Genomic DNA, 21,569 nt, shown 5'->3' with positions numbered 1-21,569 from the left:
TTATTTCCAATCCTCGAAAACTTATGGTAAAGGAGACTACCAAATGGGGAGCGGCAGACTGTAAAGTGTTCACAACTTGCTGAGGTTCTTGAGCTGACTTAGTAATTGCTTCCACCCGCGCAGCTCCTTCTACGGGTGAAGCTTGTCTTTTCCCTGCTGAGAAACCTTTGGTCTTTTTGGACACTCTTTTACAAAATGCCCTGCTGATCCACAATATAAACAGAGTTGTGCACTTCGTCGACGCTCTTTTTCTTCTTTAGTCAGGGGCCCTCTGACGGATCCAATTTGCATTGGTTCTTCGGTGGAAGCCCCGTCTGAAGTCTTGTGAGTTTCCGTCTTAACTCGGTCAAAGCGAGGAGGAAAAGGTCGAAAGTCTTTTTTCTTTTCACTGCGTCGCTCACTCAGTCTGTGATCGAGCTGTAGCACCAAATCTATCAGTTCTGAAATTTCTGTGGGTCTTCGAGGAATTTGGGCGAGCGCATCTTTTAGTTCATCCTTCAATCCTCTATAAAATATGGCTGCTCTTTTTTCTTCAGGCCAATTGGTCTCTACAATCAATTTATTAAACTGCGCCAGATATCCTACAAGGTCTCGAGATCCTTGCTTGAGTTCTAACAACTCATTATCCGTAGCTTGGGATGCAGAGCGTCGATCGAAAATCCTTGAAAATTCTTTTTTGAAACCTTCAAAATCATACAAGACTGGATCATTCCGGGTGACCAGAGACATAGACCAGGCAGCTGCATCGCCATTCAGATACGACAGGATAAAGGCCACCTTAGATTGATCTTCAGCAAAGATCACTGGGCGACATAAAAAGTGCAACGAGCACTGGGTCAAAAATATTTGCGCCTTAAGAGGATCTCCACCAAATCTTTCTGGGGGCGCCAAAGGAATGATTGGCGAGATTGCGTGAATGACTTGAGTGGAAATGTCTGCAGAGGAGGGGTAACTTGACGTAGGTAGGGGACCCTTAGGAACTGACCCTGAAGCCACCAACTCATCTAATTTCTGCCTTGTTTGCATGGATTCATGACTAGACCTCCTAACTTCCTCCCTCAGGGATTTGTTATCGTCTAGGGCACTATTTAATTGTTCCTGCATATTGGTCAAAATACTAGTCAAGGATTTTAAATCTATACCCTCAACCATACTGCCCAGGAGGGAATCTGCAATCCTCAATTAAGAGGTGGGCACTTCAATCTGTCAGAACTGCTTAAACGGCAGGGGGTCGATTCCCTCGGAGGCAGATGACTAGTCCCAATTCCTTCCTGCCCAAGCCAGCGACAGGTGAAGACAACTGTCACTGACTTCAGCCCGGGGGAAAGGGGAAGTGGAAGACAAAACAAGAGAGACTGCCTCTTGACTCAGGTCGCTCTCCTCACTTCTATGTTCAGAAAGAAAGTCACCTGAAAAAGAGAACACAACATAAACTTGCCCAAAGTTCTCAATTACTTCTCTTGCTCTCTCTCTCTATTTTATACCTATTTACCTGAGTCCCAGCTGAGGCTAGCTCCTCTCTATATGCCTTGTCTGGATTGTGTAATTATCTGACCGACTGGAAGGAACTCCCAAGTGCTTGAATGTCACCTTGCTATTAGGAAGTTTCTCACATTGATAACATGTGTATCTCTCAAGGATAAATAGAAGAATATACTGAGTTCCTCATAAGTAGTTCTCAATCAATTTGGAAGTCCAACCATAGCTTAGTTCTTTTGGGTTCAGTTCTTGACAACCTCTAGAGCTCTAGGTTGAATGGTTCCTTGTTACTGCTACTCTTAATCACCAACAGTCCCTTTAGTCTGCAAACGTGGACTTTGAAAATCACTTGAACACTCTTACTTGTGAGACGGGGGCTCTTCTCTTCACAGAAGCAACTCCCCTTACCAAACTTCGACTCTTGCCTTTCTTCCTCGACGGAGGTCAGAAGCTGCTCTGGTTTTCACCTTTTTTCTCTGGTAAAGAATTTCAGAAAAGGCTTGAGAAAACTAATATACATGCAAGAATTACAAGATAGCATACGCTACTTCCCTACTGATAACTTTGAGTCGTCTTATAAGTTCTCTGAGGTACTTCACTAAGTTGACGAGAAGCGCTGAGGGAGAACGCTACTGTCAACGGTTTTCAAATCGTTGAAGTGCGCCGCACGATCTTCGCGCATGCGCATCAGTCCTTCCGAAGCGTCTCGAGGGCGTACTACTAGACCGCGCACCACCACTGAAAGTGGACGCAGTCAAGTCTCGATCCCCTGCTAAGGGATGCTTCAAATTGCCAATTACTGCTCACAAGAAGGACCTCCAACCAGGACTAATTCTCCTCCAACGCGGATACTTGGCTGCCGGGATCTTTATGGAGACATGTCTTTCCTTGTCATCATGATGCCTAGCATAAACGGGAGCGTTCCTGACAGAGCGGGAGAGGCAGAAAAGCGTAAGCAAATTTGCCTGACCAGTTCATCCATAGCGCATTGCCTTTGGACAATGGGTGTGGATACCTGGATGCGAAGCTTGGGCAATTTGCGTTTTGGTGTGTGGCGAACAGGTCTATTTCTGTGTGGCCCTACATTTGAAAGAATGGAAACAGAACTTGAGGATGAAGTTCCCATTCATGGATCTGCTGCCTTTGACAACGAAGCAGATCTGCAATCTGAGTGTGTACTCCTGGGAGGTGTTCTGGAAGGAGATATATGTTTTGAGGAATGGCCCATCTCCATATGCTTTGAGCTAGGTGTGAAAGCTGCAGAGAGTAGGCCCCCCCGTTCTTTTATGTAATACATTGCTGTCATGTTGTCTGTATGGACCAGGACAGCTTTGCTTATGAGGTGGAGTTGAAATGATTTTAACGCTAGGAAGATCGCCAACAATTCCAGGTAATTTATGTGGGATTGTTTTTGCTGAGGGGTCCATATGCCCTGAATAGTATGGGTTTGAAGATGAGCTCCCCAGTTGAAGAGCGATGCGTCTGTTGTTACCACTATCTGTGGAATCAGGTCGAGGAACGGCCACCCTTTGGAAAGGTTTTCTGTTTTCCACCACTGCAGAGAGTGATGGGTGCGGTCGTCCACCAACACCAGATCTGTTAGCTGACCTTGAACCTGGTTCCACTGATGTGCCAAACACTCCTGTAAGGGACGCATTTGTAGTCTTACATAAGGGATGATGAGAATGCAAGAGGCCATCATCCCGATTAGCTGCATGAACACTCGAGCTGGTAGTGAGTGTTGAGGCTGAAAATTTGCTATTAGAGCTTGTATGGTGTTTATCCTTACTGGGTTGGGGTATGCTAGAGCTTTTGAAGTGTCTATTGTAGCCCCTAGATATTGTTGTATGCTGGACGGTTCGAGGTGGGATTTGGTGAGGTTTACTGTAAATCCCAGGTTTGAATGAGTTTAACAGGAAGGGCACTCACGTAGGTCATCGTGCCCACAGTGCCCTGTAACAAAGCGGTCTTTGGGTCGGCCGTTCTGTCGATTGGAGCTCAGTGACTTAAAAGCCTGCCGGTGACATCTGCTGTCACCTGAATGTCACAAGTGCGAATGCAATTCTTTTCTTCGAGATCAGTATATTAACGTTATGTATATAGTACGCAGCAGTAATGGGTAATCTCTTCCAACTAGGTTTCCTGCATTTACCTGCACGTTCCCTAACACAGTGGTAATGGAATGCGCCCTGAGGCTGCTGCATGTGGTACCATGCCACACAATGATTAAACTTGATTGGTGTTTTCCATCACAGAATAAGAGGCAAAGTCCTCACACTCTTGCGCTTCTTGTGTGTTGAAGCACATTCAAGCTTAAGTGTTATTTCTCACGTTTTTTCACTCAGGTGTGAGTTTCATATTTTGAATTGAATCGCACAGTTTAAAGTGTTGACAACTGAATTAGAATTGAGGTCTGCTGGATTTACCGTAAATGCTCCCGCCCACGTTTCAGTTGGGTGAGGTGTTACAGACACACATGGTCGCTGTAGACATCTCTTCTGTCCCTTTACGCAGCTGTAATGTAGGAAAAGCACTATACATTTACCCAACGAGGTAGCACTTACTGATTAGCCAGTAGAAAGTACTCCAGTTGAGTAGAGACATTGCACAAAATGGTGGCATCTTCTTGGGTAACTATGCAGGGCAGGATTCATTCTGCCACGATGCTCCGGTCACAAAAATTAAACCTCAACAGGAAGCACTTAGGGGCATATCAGCAACAACCAGCGATAATTATCGCTAAGCGCACTTAGCGCTAGTATAATTATCGCCAGCTAGCATGGATTTTTATCGCTGAGATAGTGTACTATTAGCAACGCTTATCTCAAAAGCGATAAAAATCCTAGCGCTAACTGCCTAACGTGAGATTATCGCTGGAAATCCAGCTTTAATCTCACGCAGTGTGGCGTTAGCTTGTTGATAGGGACTCACAAACTTAGCCATGATATCCACCTTCCATAGGATATCATGGCTAAGTCAGTCCTGTAGCAGGCGTAAAGAAAGTAGTGATAACAGGGGTTATCGCTACTTTTCCTGACGCTATGCTTCATAGCGTGGGGCTTGATGATAGGAGAAATGTCGCTTAGCGACATTTCTCCTGTCATGTTAGGTCAGGAACGCCCACTTTGCATCTCATTAGAGATGCAAAGCTGGGCGCTAGGAATCCTGACGCTAAAGCAAGGTTTCACGCGTTAGCGTGGCCTTGCTAATTAGGCGATAAAATTATCGCCGCTTTTCGGCCAAAAACGGCCACAAAAGCGGCGATAATTTTCTTTTGCCTCGTTGTTGATGTGCCCCTTAGTCTTATACTGAATTTGACCTTCAACTCGGGCACCTGCTTTATTTATATCTGTAAGTCTTACAGATATAAAGCAGGTGCCCGAGTTGAAGGTCAAATTCTGTAACGCATTAATCAGCACAAAATCTCTGCGATCACGCGAAATTTCGCGTGATTGTGGAGATTTTTTGCCGTTTCGCGATATTTTGCGAAAGGCACTTTGGCAAATTCCACAAGGTTTCACGCGTAAGCTTGCTAATTAGCCGATAAAATTATCGCCGCTTTTCAGTCGAAAACGGCCGCAAAAGCGGCGGTAATTTTCTATCGCCGCGTTGTAGATATGCCTCTTAGTCTTCACCTGCTGGGCTCATAACTCATCCTTCCAGCGCCGATGAGAACAGCAGACGATGCTGGTGTATGGAGCAGAAACTGCAGCATTCAAAGCAGGAGCGTGAATGTGACCATCTCCGAAACTCGAATACAGCTGAGTGTATCTTAGCAAGACAGAGAGAGGAGGGTTGGTTTGTTATAAAGTTACACCGTCGATGTATCGCAGCAATTTATGAAACTCCCATCACTCGTAAACGTTGCAGCTACTATTCTGTTTATAAAAGTTACTACACTCGTTGTGTGCACTTGGACAGGGTTAGGACTTTAAAATAAATTACCAAAATATATTCATTGTCTCCAAGTGTTCTTGAGTCTTTCCAACATGAACGAGGGTTTGGATTCCTCTGATCTCACCCGGTGCTGCTCAGTGGGTTGCGGGGCGGCTGCAGTTCAAGTGGGTTTCTGTCTCGTGTTGGCACAGTGGCAAAGGCCTCAGTGCCAGGGGGTCTAGAAAGTCTATTTCTGGGCCATGATCAGGAACATATCAATCGTTCAATGTGCCATGCTTCCACTACAGTCAAACCTCATGTACCTCACAAACATGTCCCATGTTGGATAAATCACAAACAGCAACCTCACAGCAATGAGCTCTGAAGGGCTTCGAGGCACTTGATGGTAATTGTAGCACTTCACGGCCTCGTCAGAGGCATGAAGTGCTATTTAAATACATTTGGACCATCCAGAAAGCGCTTTTAGCCTTGCAGGGCATTGGAAAGTGCTATAGAAATACCAATACCAACGCAATACAATTAATAGATGTTTATGTGCAGCCAGTAAACCAAACATTAGTATTTTTATAACACATGAGGCTACATTTCGTTTTTAAAGGATTGTTTATTGAATTTTCCAGTAAGTGCAGATAACAGAGCATTGCAGAGCCTTCAGTGCAGTCGATTCACAGGCAGAGCCTCTTCTATTTTACCCTTGTCCCCTCTTCCCCAATCAGCCTTCCCTTTATCCGATAAACATACATTTAGAAAAGGATTCGCAGCTGCATCTCTTCACGGGTGAAGCCCCCTCCACTGCCGCGACCAGCATAACCCCCCCCCCAGGAGCTGCCGGAAGGGTTTGAAGCAACAATCTTGGAGTGAAACAGGACGCAGATATGTCTATGAAGTCCCAGGTCCAATCTGTGGCCAGCACCTGTTTTGGGATGTTACAAATGATGAGAATTTTTCTCCCTCTGCTCCCTATCTCGTATAGGAAAACAGTGGTCCAAGCCTTGATCATGTCAAGGCTGGACTATGTCAATGTGCTTTACCAGGGCCTCCCCGAATACCTACTTGGCCACCTACAGGTGGTACAAAACGCGGCGGCCAGAGCCATACTGAGGGTCGGCTCCAGGACACACATGACCCCTTGTTTAGAGTCCCCACACTGGCTCTCAGTGGAAAGAGGGTTAACTTTAAAGCCCTGGTGCTAGCTTTTAAGGCTCTCCACAACATTGGAGCTCCCGACCTCATGAGCAAAGTCCAGCCCTATACCCCATCCAGAACCCTGCGGTCATCAACACAGCACCTGATGATCGTGCCAAGTTCTTTCGGTCTCGAAAGGGGGGACGCTCCTTTCAAGTAGCAGCCGCTAAACTATGGAATACCAGCCACCCTCTCTGAGACAGATGCAGGATCTCCTTGGTTTCAGGCGACATTTGAAAACCTGGCTTTTCCAACAGTAGAGGCGACGCGCATTGTTTCTGTTCACACTGCTTTGTCAAGGGTTTTTGAGACCGCGCCGGGACACTCCTTGGAGTAGCCGCGCGCTCAACAAATACCTTATAACATTAACAATGACACCACTTTGTAAATACATGCAAGGGCAGGAACACGGCATGCTGGCGACGCCAAGCATGGAAACACCAGGAACCATTAGATTACAATAAAAAGGGCATTTTCCAGCCTCCCTTGGTCTCCAGGGCCCTTCTCTATATCCATGGGGGGGTGCTCTGTCCACCCACGCCCATCCCAGACTTGGGCACTCACAATGATGATTTTTGTGTTTTATTGTATAAATGTCTCACATGTTTGTGTGGAACCAGCATGTTTGAAGAGCAGCTTACATAGTCTTACTCATTCATCTTTGAGGCTTCTGAGGATTGATCGGCGAGGGAACAGGCGAGAGGGACTGATGAACTGAGCGAGTGGAGGCCTGGGAGGATGGACATGTAGGGGTCTGGATAAGGAACAGATGACGGGGAGAGACGATAGGAAAGAGGGAGAGTCGGGAGTAGCGAGAACAACTGCAGCAAAGAGAGATGGACAAGAGCAAGGGTGGAGGGGGAAAGACAAACAGTTCTGAAATCTGCAGTCCGAGCAATGAAAGCCAAAGGGCTCCAGTGAGACGTAAAAGGAAGAGTAGTCCCAGGACAATAGCAACAGAAGACTACAACTCAACCAATCAAAACACTGCAAGACCAAAAGGCTCATTGGGCAGAACAAACACAAGAAAAGGGAGGAAAGCCATCAAATCAGAAGCAGGGAAGTTAAATAGAACAGGAATAGACCAGAAATTAGAAATTAATGCAATCATGACCACAGGGCAATTCCAAAGATCACTCAATTTATTATACTCTACTCAATAGGTCTTCATCTGAAACTCTCTATTCATGACCTAAAAGAGAGTTACCCTTTCAAGAAGGGCAGGCCTCAATACAGACTATGGTGATAGCACAAGGCTGTGTCTGCCATGGAGAAAGCCGTCTCCCCTGTCCTACATCAGTCGGCCTCCTTTCCAAGCCTTATCCACCAGACCCTAATGGGCTTGTGCAGCAGCACTGAGGAGAGACTAGGTCACCAATGAAAATAGAAGAGAGACAACTAAAATGAGTAGAAATTCTTGCACATACCCCTGGCTGAGTGAGGCCCTCAACACAGTGAACATGTGTGGGGGCCATTTTGGAGTCAGGCAGGTGCGTGTGAACAATTCACGCCCAGCACTGATCCCAGCTCAAAACGTGTCCTCTGACCATAGCAGGTCGCCAGCAGAATGAGCATAATAGGGACGTTTGGAGCCAACAATGTATATTGAGGTTTACCTGTACACATGCACACTGGATTGAGGAGGTCTTGGAGTATAGTAGGTGAAACCTTTATTACTAGGCAACTCCAATTTTTCTTGACACAGATATTGTGGGTCAAGGCTGACGTGGAGATAAGGATGGGAAATGGAGTAACTTGTCATTACAATGGGGACAAGCATTTGATGATGGCCAGGTTGCCAAAGATGAGATTGAGAATTCAGCCTTTGGTGCATATCGGATGGGAGGGAGGCTGTTGTAAATATTTGATAATTTCTAAATTTTTTCTAGCATAGCACAAGATTATACTGGGCATTGTTTAAGTCAAGATTGAACTCTCTATTAGTATATTTTTACCAGATTTCATTTTAAGCAATTGGACATATTCCTGGAGGGGGTTGGGCGCACACTGCCTCATACTCCAGCACTCAGGTTGCCCCGATGCATCATAATAAATGCAGTGCACGATAACACATTCTTCGGTGTCAGGCTTTAGTTTTTCACCTGCACCTGCGCCCAGCGAGTGATACTGAGACCTGAGAAGACTTTGGGCAGCATCTCCAGCACCCCCCAAAAAAAGTGTTGCTCTCTGTAGGAGAGTGGGATCTACTTCACATGGGTACCCCTACTTTTTGCTGGTGTTTCACAGTTTTTTTTACCTTAGTCTGGCTGTGGCCCTGCTAATCAGGCCCACAGCCTAGCTGCTTCCACTCTAAAATGGTTTCCATGTACATTAGGTACATATCTAATTGGATTCCGGAGTACCTTATAAGCCCTGAGTATATGGTATACTATGTACCTAGGGCATAGGTACCTCAGAGGCCTACCAGGGGCTGCAGCATGTATTATGCCCCCCCTGGGAAGCACTCCAAAATGGCACCAAAGGTCTGCTACTGCAGCCTGGGTAAGGGTGTGCTTGAACCCCTTACAGTGGTATAGGCTACCTATATCCACACCTATATCCAGACACATATAAACCTATAAGCCACTCCTATGACAGGCCTTGACAATCCTGAAGGCAGAGTGCTTGGTTTTATGTGAGAGGGTGCCCAAGCATGAGCTGAGCCTCTCAGCAGCTTTCGGAAATACTTCCTTATGGCTGTTCTGTGATACTATAACATGATATAGTGAGATGCACACCGATGTACTCCGAACTTTAAACACATGTCCTCCTTCAAACTGACTTTGGCGTGCAAACATGATCGCGCTCCGTCCTGTCGCGCGTAACAACTTAAACAAAGCACATTGACACCTCATTCGGTGCCACTTCACGATGCACAGCCGTTTCAAGAATGAATCCAATCAATCAAAACTTGTTACTTTTCAACTTGTATATATGTCGATCATTTTACTCCATTTCTTTTTTTCTTCTTCATTATTCAATCCATTTTACTCATTCCAAAAAACGTAGGAAACAATCTGGTTTTCACGTGCCACTTTTTTTATTAAAAATAACCCAATGCATTTCGGGATAAAATCCCTTCGTCAGGGGTATCGTGGCACATGTATCAGTACGTAGTTCAAAGATGAACCGAGTTCGCTAGTGAGCCTCATTCCTGAGCTTTGTTCCTCTGCTCTAGTTCTGATACATGTGCCACGATACCCCTGACGAAGGGATTTTATCCCGAAATGCATTGGGTTATTTTTAATAAAAAAAGTGGCACGTGAAAACCAGATTGTTTCCTACGTTTTTTGGAATGAGTAAAATGGATTGAATAATGAAGAAGAAAAAAAGAAATGGAGTAAAATGATCGACATATATACAAGTTGAAAAGTAACAAGTTTTGATTGATTGGATTCATTCTTGAAACGGCTGTGCATCGTGAAGTGGCACCGAATGAGGTGTCAATGTGCTTTGTTCTGTGATACAGCCATACCATATACTCTTAAGTGCATTATAACCTTGCGGTAAATGCTAACTTTGGGATGGCTGTATCAAAACATGTCGTGTTTGGTGTCAAACGCTTTGGAATACTACCCCCCCACCAGTTCTGGCAGCAGGGGTAGCATTCCACCCTTCTAGAGGGAGAGACATGTTCACACTGGCTAAACCGGGTAGGACTTTCCTGAGCCCTGGCATCACAAAATGGATGCCTCTGCCACAGACACGGGTCTGGCCTCCTGCTGCTGACCAAAACTCCGGCAGGGGAGGCCTGGACAATAGGTTTCCTGTTGAAAGGAGGTGTAACCACCTCCCCAGACAGGCAGATGTGTATTGGGGCTGGGTGGGAGCCCTCTCTGGTGCTTTGAAGTCCTGCACTGGGGGCACGTTTGCTGTCCCTGTGCATAACCCAGTTCAAACCAGTTGCAGGGGCTACCTGCCCCTGCTCTGGCATGAAACAGGACAAAGGAAATGGGTGTAACCACCCCTCTTTCCAGGCTCACCCCTACGTGGGGCCTTAGAGTTAGTCCATCCCCTAAACTTACTATAAGTATAGGAATCAAGTTCCTAGGACTTTAGATTACCCTGGACGAAACTCTGATACATATATCCTGGACCTTCGACGTACTATCCTGACTAGAAGACTGAAGAAATCTCCCTTGGGGCCAAGGAGTGACTCCCCTGCTTGGCAGGCACCAAAGAAGCAACTGACCGGTCTGCATCGCTGAAGCTCCTGCGGACGCAAAAGTCTTTGCATCACCAGAGGTGGGTTTCCAGACTTCTCCGAGGCTACCCTGAGGCCACGGCAAAGCTGAGGCCCGTGGCTATCATGGGTGACGTGGAACCATGACCCCTGGACACCATGAAGTTTTGCAGCAACACTATCTTCCTGGTCCTCCTCGAAGTTGTGCTTTGGGCTTCGAGTAGCCCCAGATTTGAGCACCTCCTGCACCGAAGATTGTTGGCCTCCACTCCATGAGTGACCCGTGGGCCAGCTTCAAGTGCGACCGCTTGCGACTCCTTCGCGATCACTAGCCCGTTGGCTAGCAGGTCCCCACAAAGGCAACTCTTTTTCTGCCTGGGCTTTCCTGGTTGCTCCAGATGTGCCCTGACTTACCCTTGCTGGGTGAGTCCCTCAGACCTTGCTGGTCTGCACCGCAGTCCTTTCTCTGAATTCCTGTAACTTGCCGTTGCCAAGGCTTATTGGGTCCAATCTGGTCGCCGACACCGCAGCACTCAACAGACTTTGTGGGACAGCTCAAACCCGGCTCGTGGACTTCGTTGACACCTCCTGGACCTCATGGCTGAATAGTCAAGACACCCATCAACTCACCTGAAGCACCCAACATCTGTGCGCATTGGTCCATCCTGCCCTTGGTCACTGGCTAGGCACCCAGACTCTGTCCCCTCTACTTTCAGGTTCCTTCCATCCTAGATCCAGATCTTGGATCTCTTCGGACACTTCTTTGCAGGTTTCCATTGAAATCGACGACGCGACCCGACACCAAAAGACACCTATGCACCCGGCTTCCCTGGGTGAGGTAACTCGAGTACTCTGTTGCTCCCGTGGGTGCTAGCCCTAGAGCTCCTTACATTCAAAAGGGTTTCGTCCTGACTCGATTAGAAGTGTCCCTAATCTTTAAATTTCCAACCGCGACATTGCCCATAGAAGATAACGGGAACCCGCGATTGTGTTTACACACTGCATACAGTCCCCGTGGGGTTTTTTTTTTGTCCTCATCTCACCAAAGACTTCCACAGATATTGGCTTGTCAAATCTGTGGAAGTCTTTGGTGAGATGAGAACACAAAAAAAAGAACTTCTTACGTCCAAAATGGTTTGGTCCTGACTCGATTAGAAGTGTCCCATATCTTTACATTTCCAACCGCGACATTGCCCATAGAAGATAACGGGAACCCGCGGTTGTGTTTACACACTGCATACAGTACCCGTGGGTCCCCTGTGTCACTACCTTGGGTCCTTGGGGTCCCAGCGATTCTACAGGCTATAGGCCTAGTGTCTATTCCAGTCGTGGTTCTTATACCACTTGTTTGGTATATGGTTTGGTACCGCCCTAGGGCCCAAACGTGTATTTATCTTAAATACATATATTTTAAATATATACCTGGTGTGGTTGTCCTTTCATTTGATCATTCAAGAGATTATAGACTGGTAAAACAAGCTGCTTTACATTCCTTCAAGACTTATCCTGAAGGCTGCTCTCCATAGCTACCACTAGGATAGCTTTCAATAAAGGTTGTCTTTAACCATTCACCATAAGGGGTTGTTTGGACTGATACAAGGTGCCCACTAGAACTAGTGGACAGCATATATCAGGCCACCTTCTCACACTCTCTACTGAAGAAGGACAATTATCCTGAAACACGTGTCTAGAGATACACAGCACTGGCTGCACCAACAAGGGTGAAAAACTAAAGCCTGACACAAAAGAAAGTGTTATCATGCACTGCATTTATTATGATGCATCGGGGCAAACTGAGTGCTGGAGTGTGAGGCAGTGTGCGTCCACCCCCCTCATATTTCAATAACTGGAAGGTGAATCTGAGTGCGGCCCTCATGTTGTCTCTCAGTGCGTGTGAATCTGTATCCGTGCAGAAACAACAGGTCACTGAAAGATAAGGATTGTGCATTAAGCAAGAATGCACAAATTGCAATTGTAACTGAGGTTGAAGGTTTTTGGATGAGTGTTGTCGACCTGGAAATTATCGGCACACAGATTAGCCAGGAGTTAGAACTTATACTGAAAGGCATGGAGGTGCCGGTGCATCTGAAATGGATGTGCTTATACGAGCTGGCTCATTTGGAATAAAAGCTGGTTGGCTGGAAATAGGGGTGCCGATATTGGGATTAACAAACGGTGCTGGTTTTTGGAATTTCTTCAGGGAGTAGATCCGTGAAAAGTCTTGGAGAGTGCTGTGGGTGTTACATGGGCTAAAGAGAAGCTCTAGAGATACAACCAGGATTATCTAATAGACAAGCTCACCATCTGTGGTGGTTCCTGGCACACCCGCAGCCAGGACACCATCAGACTGCAGACTAAGAAGTGTCTAAAAGGAAAAAACAAGACATCAGGCCTTTTCCATCTATGCACCTATGGTCTGCACCCTGTATCCATCAGGACTGTCTCAACGCTGCTCCGATTTAGGAAAGAGCTGAAGACGCACCCCTTCAAAGAACATTACATCACAAGGCATTATCCAAAAGTTGTAACTCGCGACTTGCGAGTCACAAACGAGTTGCACAGCCTTGTAAGCAGTTCATAATCCAATTGATACACAATCTCACTTTAGCCCATGCGTTGCCTTGCATCACCTTGCCTGACTCCAGAGCATCTCAAGGATTTAGTAAATCTGTCCCTTATTAGTTAGTAAATGGCTATTTGTGTAGCATTCATTTTTGAATTTTTTGTAGGCCAATCACTATCTTATTCGTTGCACACAGGTGGGGAGGGAAACGCAAGGTTAAAAACCACGGCTTTAGTTGTTTTAGATTAGACTGCCGTTTGAGTAGAGATTTATGTCGTCCAAGACACGTTAGATAAACCGCAGGTATGTACTGGGGGCTAAAGTGTTTGAAATAACTACACTAGGTTATCGGTAAACGGGTAGATGAGCTTAAATTTGTGCTCCCTTTGCGTCATAATGGCAGGTTTCACGAGAGATTCACAACTTGATTTAATTAGGAGGGTGGAGTGGCCGAATGAAATGGGGCACTGATTAGAGGGTAGGTTTTTAGATTTTTTCGTGAATTATGGGCATGTATGGTGGGATTCGTAGAGGACCATAAAGTAAGGGGATTGTTTTCATTTATGTCATGTACTTTAGAAGCACAGCTTATTTAGTTGGGGTTCAGGAAAGAATCGCTAGTTACACATCATTGCTGCGTGTGAATTATGTTCAGTTGGTGCATATTTTTAAATATTATAGAAACCCCTGACGAAGGTCACAGAAGACCGAAATGCATTGGGTGAATTTTATGTGATGGCTTGGAGGAATCGAGTTTTTCTACATGCTTGTGAATAGGCCCGGATGGGCACTTCCTATGCAATTAAAATGCAAGAAATTCTGAAATCTCGTGCCCTTGACGTGACGGCCAAGTACTGTTAAACATGGAAATAAAAAGGATTAAACCACTGAAAGACTGCTGATTTTGTGTATCAATTGGATTATGAACTGTTTACAAGGCTGTGCAACTCGTTTTTGACTCGCAAGTCGCGAGTTACAACTTTTGGATGATTTCAGAAACGTGCTACCGGAACGGAGCATACGCGAGTGCATGCACGCCAACCATGAAAAAAGGATTGACAAAGGATTGAGCAAATTAAACAAGGGTGTGCTTCAGGTATGTTTCAGATATGTTTGTATCACAAGGCATTAACCATCCACATTCCAGCTTCCTCCCTTATCACTCGTTGACTTTGGGCTTGTATTTGACTCTTTACAGCGGTGCGCTGTCTTTAGGCTACGTTTGTGCTATAGAAAACTATATACACACATATATCGGGCTGTGCCCACTTGTTCTGCAGACAAACTGAACATGAAAACTTGTTATCCTTGACCCCAAATAATATGTCCTAGATGTTAAGATATATCAATGCCACACCCCTGCAACGACCGCACACACTCAAAAGGCACTGCGCTCACAAAAATACTACTCGTAAATCCCAGTGTGAATAGCAAAAAAGGGTAAACTTACACCTTTGTGAATCAGGCCCTCAGTGTCCTGAGTGAGGGCTCGAAGATGACGCCACTGGAGTACTCTAGTGAGTGAGAGTCCTTTCAAAAACAATAAATGATTCCCAGGTGAGGAGAGGCATCACCCTCCTTCCATTCCTTTTTGATTCGTTGGTATTTAAATGATCAAACCGTTGCCATATTTGAATGTCTACATCTTAAATGTACATCTTTTATTGGTGAATTCTATCATCAACAAGTGTTTTGCTGCACATTCTAATCTCTTTCCCAGGTCCACACGTCTGTGTCGGTTTCCATGCGGGAATGTAACTAAGCGAGTAAAGTCAGTGATTATGTTCCAATCAAACTTACGCAGCTTTGTACACATTTCTCTGTGAAATGCTTTGATACTTTCGGCCTTTGTGCGCACTTTAGAAAAACTCCCAAGAAATCAATAACACATAAGATAGTGATTGGCCTACAAAAAATTCAAAAATGAATGCTACACAAATAGCCATTTACTAACTAATAAGGGACAGATTTACTAAAACCCTTGAGATGCCCTGGAGTCAGGCAAGGTGATGCAAGGTAACGCACGTGCTTAAGTGAGATTTACTAAGCCACGGAAAGCCACTCTGCGTGGCTCCGCTTGGCTTAATAAATCTAGATTAATGCAAGGTATAGCAGATTGCTGCCTTGTGTTTCTCTCCATTGGAAAGGCGTTCCATGGGTGGAGCATGGACGTTCCCGTGCATCCAGCCGCGGATTTTGGTGCATTCCCAGAATGTTGTGCTCAAGCGACAGAGGAGTAACAAGGATCTTTATTTCTCTTCGTTATTTCCACTTTCTGGGTGTAATGCATTCTGCGGCACAGGTAGACAGAGGACAACACCTCTCAGGATTGTTTTTGTGCAGGAAGATGTCCTTCCTGCACAAAAGTAATCCTACATACAACGCAGGCACCCCTGCACCATGGCACAGGGGTACCTGTGTTGGCGTTAGGCAGCATTTAGTGCGCCAGCGCAGGGAGAGAGCAGGAGTGCATCATATCTTGGTAGATACAGCGCACTTCTGCTCTGTCCCTGTCATGCAGCGCAGCAAACTGCCTCATTGCATTGTGCTGCATGACGTTTTGATAAATATGCCTCTAACATCAATATCAGCATCACAATTACCATCTAATAGATTGATTAAGAGAAATCACTCAAACCACCAGTAAAGCAAAATAAATGTATTTAAACGTTGAGTTGATATCTGTGAGTTTGCAGCTCATCTGATTCTTCACTTGAGTCTGAAAGAGAAACAAGTTACAATTACACGGAGGGAGAGGAAGAGTGTAAGAAACAAGTTACAATTACAAGAAGGGAGAGGAAGAGTGTAAGAAACAAGTTACAATTACATGGAGGGAGAGGAAGAGTGTAAGAAACAAGTTACAATTACAAGGAGGGAGAGGAAGAGTGTCAGAAACAAGTTACAATTACATGGAGGGAGAGCAAGAGTGTAAGAAACAAGTTACAATTACACAGAGGGAGAGCAAAAGTGTAAGAAACAAGTTACAATTACACGGAGGGAGTGCAAAAGTGTAAGAAACAAGTTACAATTACACGGAGGGAGAGGAAGAGTGTAAGAAACAAGTTACAATTACACGGAGGGAGAGCAAAAGTGTAAGAAACAAGTTACAATTACACGGAGGGAGAGGAAGAGTGTAAGAAACAAGTTACAATTACACGGAGGGAGAGAAAGAGTGTAAGAAACAAGTTACAATTACACGGAGGGAGAGGAAGAGTGTAAGAAACAAGTTACAATTACACGGAGGGAGAGGAAGAGTGTAAGAAACAAGTTACAATTACACGGAGGGAGAGGAAGAGTGTAAGAAACAAGTTACAATTACACGGAGGGAGAGGAAGAGTGTAACAAACAAGTTACAATTACACGGAGGGAGAGGAAGAGTGTAAGAAACAAGTTACAATTACAAGGAGGGAGAGGAAGAGTGTCAGAAACAAGTTACAATTACATGGAGGGAGCGGAAGAGTGTAAGAAACAAGTTACAATTACACAGAGGGAGAGCAAAAGTGTAAGAAACAAGTTACAATTACACGGAGGGAGAGAAAGAGTGTAAGAAACAAGTTACGGAGGGAGAGCAAGAGTGTAAGAAACAAGTTACAATTACACGGAGGGAGAGGAAGAGTGTAAGAAACAAGTTACAATTACACGGAGGGAGAGAAAGAGTGTAAGAAACAAGTTACGGAGGGAGAGCAAGAGTGTAAGAAACAAGTCACAATTACACGGAGGGAGAGGAAGAGTGTAAGAAACAAGTTACAATTACACGGAGGGAGAGGAAGAGTGTAAGAAACAAGTTACAATTACAAGGAGGGAGAGAAAGAGTGTGAGAAACAAGTTACAATTACACGGAGGGAGAGAAAGAGTGTAAGAAACAAGTTACAATTACACGGAGGGAGAGGAAGAGTGTAAGAAACAAGTTACAATTACACGGAGGGAGAGGAAGAGTGTAAGAAACAAACAAGTTACAATTACACGGAGGGAGAGCAAGAGTGTAAGAAACAAGTTATAATTACACGGAGGGAGAGAAAGAGTGTAAGAAACATGTTACAATTACAAGGAGGGAGAGGAAGAGTGTAAGAAACAAGTTACAATTACACGGAGGGAGAGCAAGAGTGTGAGAAACAAGTTACAATTACACGGAGGGAGAGGAAGAGTGTAAGAAACAAGTTACAATTACACGGAGGGAGAGGAAGAGTGTAAGAAACAAGTTACAATTACACGGAGGGAGAGCAAGAGTGTAAGAAACAAGTTACAATTACACGGAGGGAGAGGAAGAGTGTAAGAAACAAGTATCAATTACACGGAGGGAGAGGAAGAGTGTAAGAAACAAGTTACAATTACACGGAGGGAGAGGAAGAGTGTAAGAAACAAGTTACAATTACAAGGAGGGAGTGGAAGAGTGTAAGAAACAAGTTACAATTACATGGAGGGAGAGGAAGAGTGGAAGAAACATCTGATGTCCACAGCATTATACATTTTATTCTTTACTATTTTAAAAATATACATCTCTCTAAATGCACCCACAAAAGTCTCCACATTCTTTAGCTTTGGATGATTTTGATAATTTGTGATCATAAAAGTGCATTTAAACATTGTTAAAATTCATACCATTTATATAAACGCCATGTAAAGTGCAGTGTGCAAAACAAAGCTTATAACACAAAAGGTAATGTAACCAGCTACAACAGGAACAACAAGGATAGTTGCTCTCTCAGGAGGTTACACAACGTATACCTGACAACAAAACCTAGGTAAGGCTCCGCTCCGTTCACAGGGATGTTTGGATCCAACTCATAGCCCAACATATTGTCCATCAAGATAAATGAATACATTCCATTTCAAGTAGTTGTATACCTGATGTCTTAGATATTCTGCCATTGTCCCTTGTTGCCCAAGTAATCGATCAAAGCCGCCTAAAAACATGCAAAATGGAATAAAGCTGATACACCAAACAACTACATGAAACTGTTAGGAACCTCTAAAACTATCCACACCATTAACATTCTGTGCATCATTAAAACCCGTTTTACTTAGAAAATATGAGGGCAACCTTAGGGTTCTCGATGTGAAGGGTAATGAATGAAAGTCGGCCTCAATGGGTCCCAGGGATTCTGAAATTAATGAATATCGGCCTCAGTGGGTCCTACGGATACTGAAATGAATGAATATCGGCCTCAGTAGTCCTACGGATACTGAAATAAATGAATGTCGGCCTCAGTGGGTCCTACGGATACAGAAATGAATGAATATCGGCCTCAGTGGGTCCTACGGATACTGAAATGAATGAATATCGGCCTCAGTGGGTCCTACGGATACTGAAATGAAGGAATGTCGGCCTCAGTGGGTCCCACGCATACTGAAATGAATGAATGTCGGCCTCAGTGGGTCCCACGGATACAGAAATGAATGAATGTCGGCGTCAGTGGGTCCTACGGATACTGAAATGAATGAATGTCGGCCTCAGTGGGTCCTACGGATACTGAAATGAATGAATGTCGGCCTCAGTGAGTCCCAGGGATACTGAAATGAATAAATGTCGGTGTTGGAAGGCGGACCTCGGGGAGTCGGAGAGACCACCCAAAGGGGCCCCCACACTGTACGAAGTAGCCGAGCGCTGCTGAGAAGCCTCCGGGGGAGGTCCTTCTCCTATCATGTACTAGCACAGTAACACCACCACACCGGACTCAAGGAGGTTGTCTCAAGACGAGCAATTCTTTATCAGAACGTAAAGGTTACGGGATCAATATTTACATGAAAGGGATCCAGGGATCCACAAAAGTCTCAGTGTCTCTTTAGAAGGGAAGGGGTAGCGGGACAGTCTTTGGCAGGAGCTTGGTACGAGGGTACCTGGGGCCCAGTTCTTATCCTCAAGCTGGAGGACCTCCGGATCTCGGAGGGGTTGAGCCGCGACGGCGTCAGCAGGGCTCGGGCGTTCAGTTCGTGGAGAGCCGCGACCAGGTCAGCGGGGCTCTCAAGATGGTTTCTGCTCAGCTCGAGCCGCGACGTCGTCAGCAGGGCTCCGAGGGAGGTTTCAGCGAGGTTGGGCCGCGACAGCGTCAGCAGGGCCCCGATGTTCCGGGGGGCTTCAAGGTTTCAGCAAGAAGGAGCCGCGACGCAGTCTGCAGGGCTCGTGGTGGTTTCAAGCAAGAGTTCTTCTCCGTAGGGTCGGCCGCGATTCGATCAGCAGGGCTCTCGACTCTGGGATACAACTGCCGGTCTGTTGCGGGGTCGCCCCAGATATAGGCCTGGAGCCCTTTGATGTCCGGACCCTTGCGCCCGGGGGGCGGAGAGGCCGGGTTGGGAGCGGCCAGACGCCCAGCAGGAGAGGCGCCCGGCCCAGGAGAGATGGAGGCCGATCGCGCCTCGGTGTGTGGGGACGGTTGGGGGTCCCATCGTTACCGCCCTCCGCCAGGGGCGATGAGGTGTTCCCGTGATACCCCCTGGCCAGTTCTTGGTGCCTCAATGTCTGGGCCCTGCTGGGGCCGAGGCCGGGTTGAGCGGGGTCATGTGGGCTGGTGTGCAGGGTCACGTGGCAGGCAACAAAATGGTGGAGCCCCGAGGTGTATGGGACCTCGTGCGGCTCGAACGGGTAGCCCGTGGAGGCCAGGGCGGGGAACGGGCCCAACACCGGGGAAGTCAGGACCACGCCACGAGGCCGGGTCCAACAGGCGTCCCCCCCAGCCGAAGGCAGGGAGAGTCACCCATCTCCTTGGGGATTCTCCTCGTCAAGGCGGAAGAAGCGGGATAGGCCGTCAGCGTTGGCGTGGTCATTGCCGGGCCGGTGCTCAACAGAAAAGTCCATCCCTTGCAGGGCAATGGACCACCGCAGCAGCTTGGGATTCTCGCCTCTCATTTGCATTAACCACCGCAAGGGCCGGTGGTCGGTCTGGACCCGAAAGTGGGTACCGAAGAGATAGGGCCGGAGCTTCTTAAGGGCCCACACTACTGCGAAGGCCTCGCGCTCGATGGTGCTCCATTGTTGCTCCCGGGGCAGCAGCCGTCGGCTGATGAAGGCCACTGGTCGGTCGAGTCCCTTCTCATCAACCTGAGACAGGACGGCCCCGATCCCATATTCGGAAGCGTCTGTCTGCACGATAAACTCTTTACTGTAGTCAGGGGCCTGGAGCACAGGGGCAGTGCACATCGCTGCCTTGAGAGTCTCGAAAGCTGATTGGCAGCGGGGAGTCCAGTGCACTTTCTTGGGTTGTTTCTTTGAGGTGAGCTCCGTGAGAGGCCCAACAATGCTCCCATAGTCCCGGATTAACCGCCAGTAGTATCCGGTGAGGCCCAGGAAGGCCCGTACAGCGGTCTGGGTAGTGGGGGGTTCCCATGCCTGGATGGCATCGACTTTTGGCTGGAGGGGGCCACCTGACCGCTTCCCACCTGATGGCCCAGGTATGTCACCGATCCTTGGCCGATCTGGCATTTGCTGGCCTTGATCGTGAGCCCGGCCCTTTGGAGGGCGGCCAGGACTGCTTTGAGGTGAGCCAGGTGCTCAGCCCAGTGGTTGCTGTACACGGCAATGTCATCCAAATAGGCCGCGCTGAAGGCCTCGAGCCCGGCCAAAACCTTGTTTACGAGTCTCTGAAAGGTGGCCGGGGCGTTCTTCATGCCGAAGGGCATCACCCGAAAGTGGTAATGCCCATCAGGGGTGGAAAAGGCGGATCTCTCTCGGGCGCCGGAGGTGAGCTGGATCTGCCAGTACCCGGCGGTGAGGTCCAGCGTGCTCAGGTAGTGGGCGGACCCCAAGCGGTCGATGAGTTCGTCGGCCCGGGGTATAGGATGGGCGTCCGTCTTGGTCACAGCATTCAGGGCTCGGTAGTCTACACAAAATCGTAACTCCGGGGGATGGCCTTGTGCTGCGGCCTTCGGTACCAGGACGACAGGGCTGGCCCACGGGCTGTCGGAGGGCTCGATGACCCCGAGGGCTAGCATCTTCGCTACTTCGGCCTGGATGCATGCCCGTACTCGGTCGGGTACCCTGTAGGCTCGGTGTCGCACGGGGGGACTGTCCCCGGTGTCGACGTCGTGGACGCACCAGTGGGTCACCCCCGGGGTGAGGGAGAAGAGGGCTGTGTAGTCCTGCAGCAGTTGTTGACAGTCGTTACGCTGTTCCGGGGTCAGAGAGGAGGCGAGTTGGACACCCTTGATGGATCCGTCGTGGACGTCGTTCTGCAAGAGGTCGGGTAGGGGCTCGGAGTCGTCCTCGCCCCCCTCGTCGGTCGCCAGCAGCAGGCTCAGTTCGGTCCGGGCAAAGTGGGGTTTGAGCCG

At 47.2% G+C, this 21,569-nt stretch overlaps 1 protein-coding gene across 3 annotated transcripts in view; it reads right to left on the bottom strand.

The window, feature by feature from the left end:
* Nucleotides 1-14,935: 14,935 nt before the first annotated feature.
* The window catches only part of LOC146808607 (NACHT, LRR and PYD domains-containing protein 3-like), an 800,827-nt gene continuing 794,193 nt past the window's right edge, over nucleotides 14,936-21,569 (bottom strand). For all 3 annotated transcript variants that reach the window (XM_085623632.1, XM_085623634.1, XM_085623635.1), the window contains one exon: nucleotides 14,936-16,026. The gene's annotated coding sequence lies outside the window, so the exon portion shown is untranslated. The remainder of the gene's footprint in view (nucleotides 16,027-21,569) is intronic.

The sequence above is a fragment of the Triturus cristatus genome, chromosome 8 (genome assembly GCF_964204655.1).
Source record: "Triturus cristatus chromosome 8, aTriCri1.1, whole genome shotgun sequence".
Classification (NCBI taxonomy): domain Eukaryota; kingdom Metazoa; phylum Chordata; class Amphibia; order Caudata; family Salamandridae; genus Triturus; species Triturus cristatus.
Note: the sequence above shows the minus strand (reverse complement) of the source record. Positions and strands in the feature narration are given on the sequence as shown.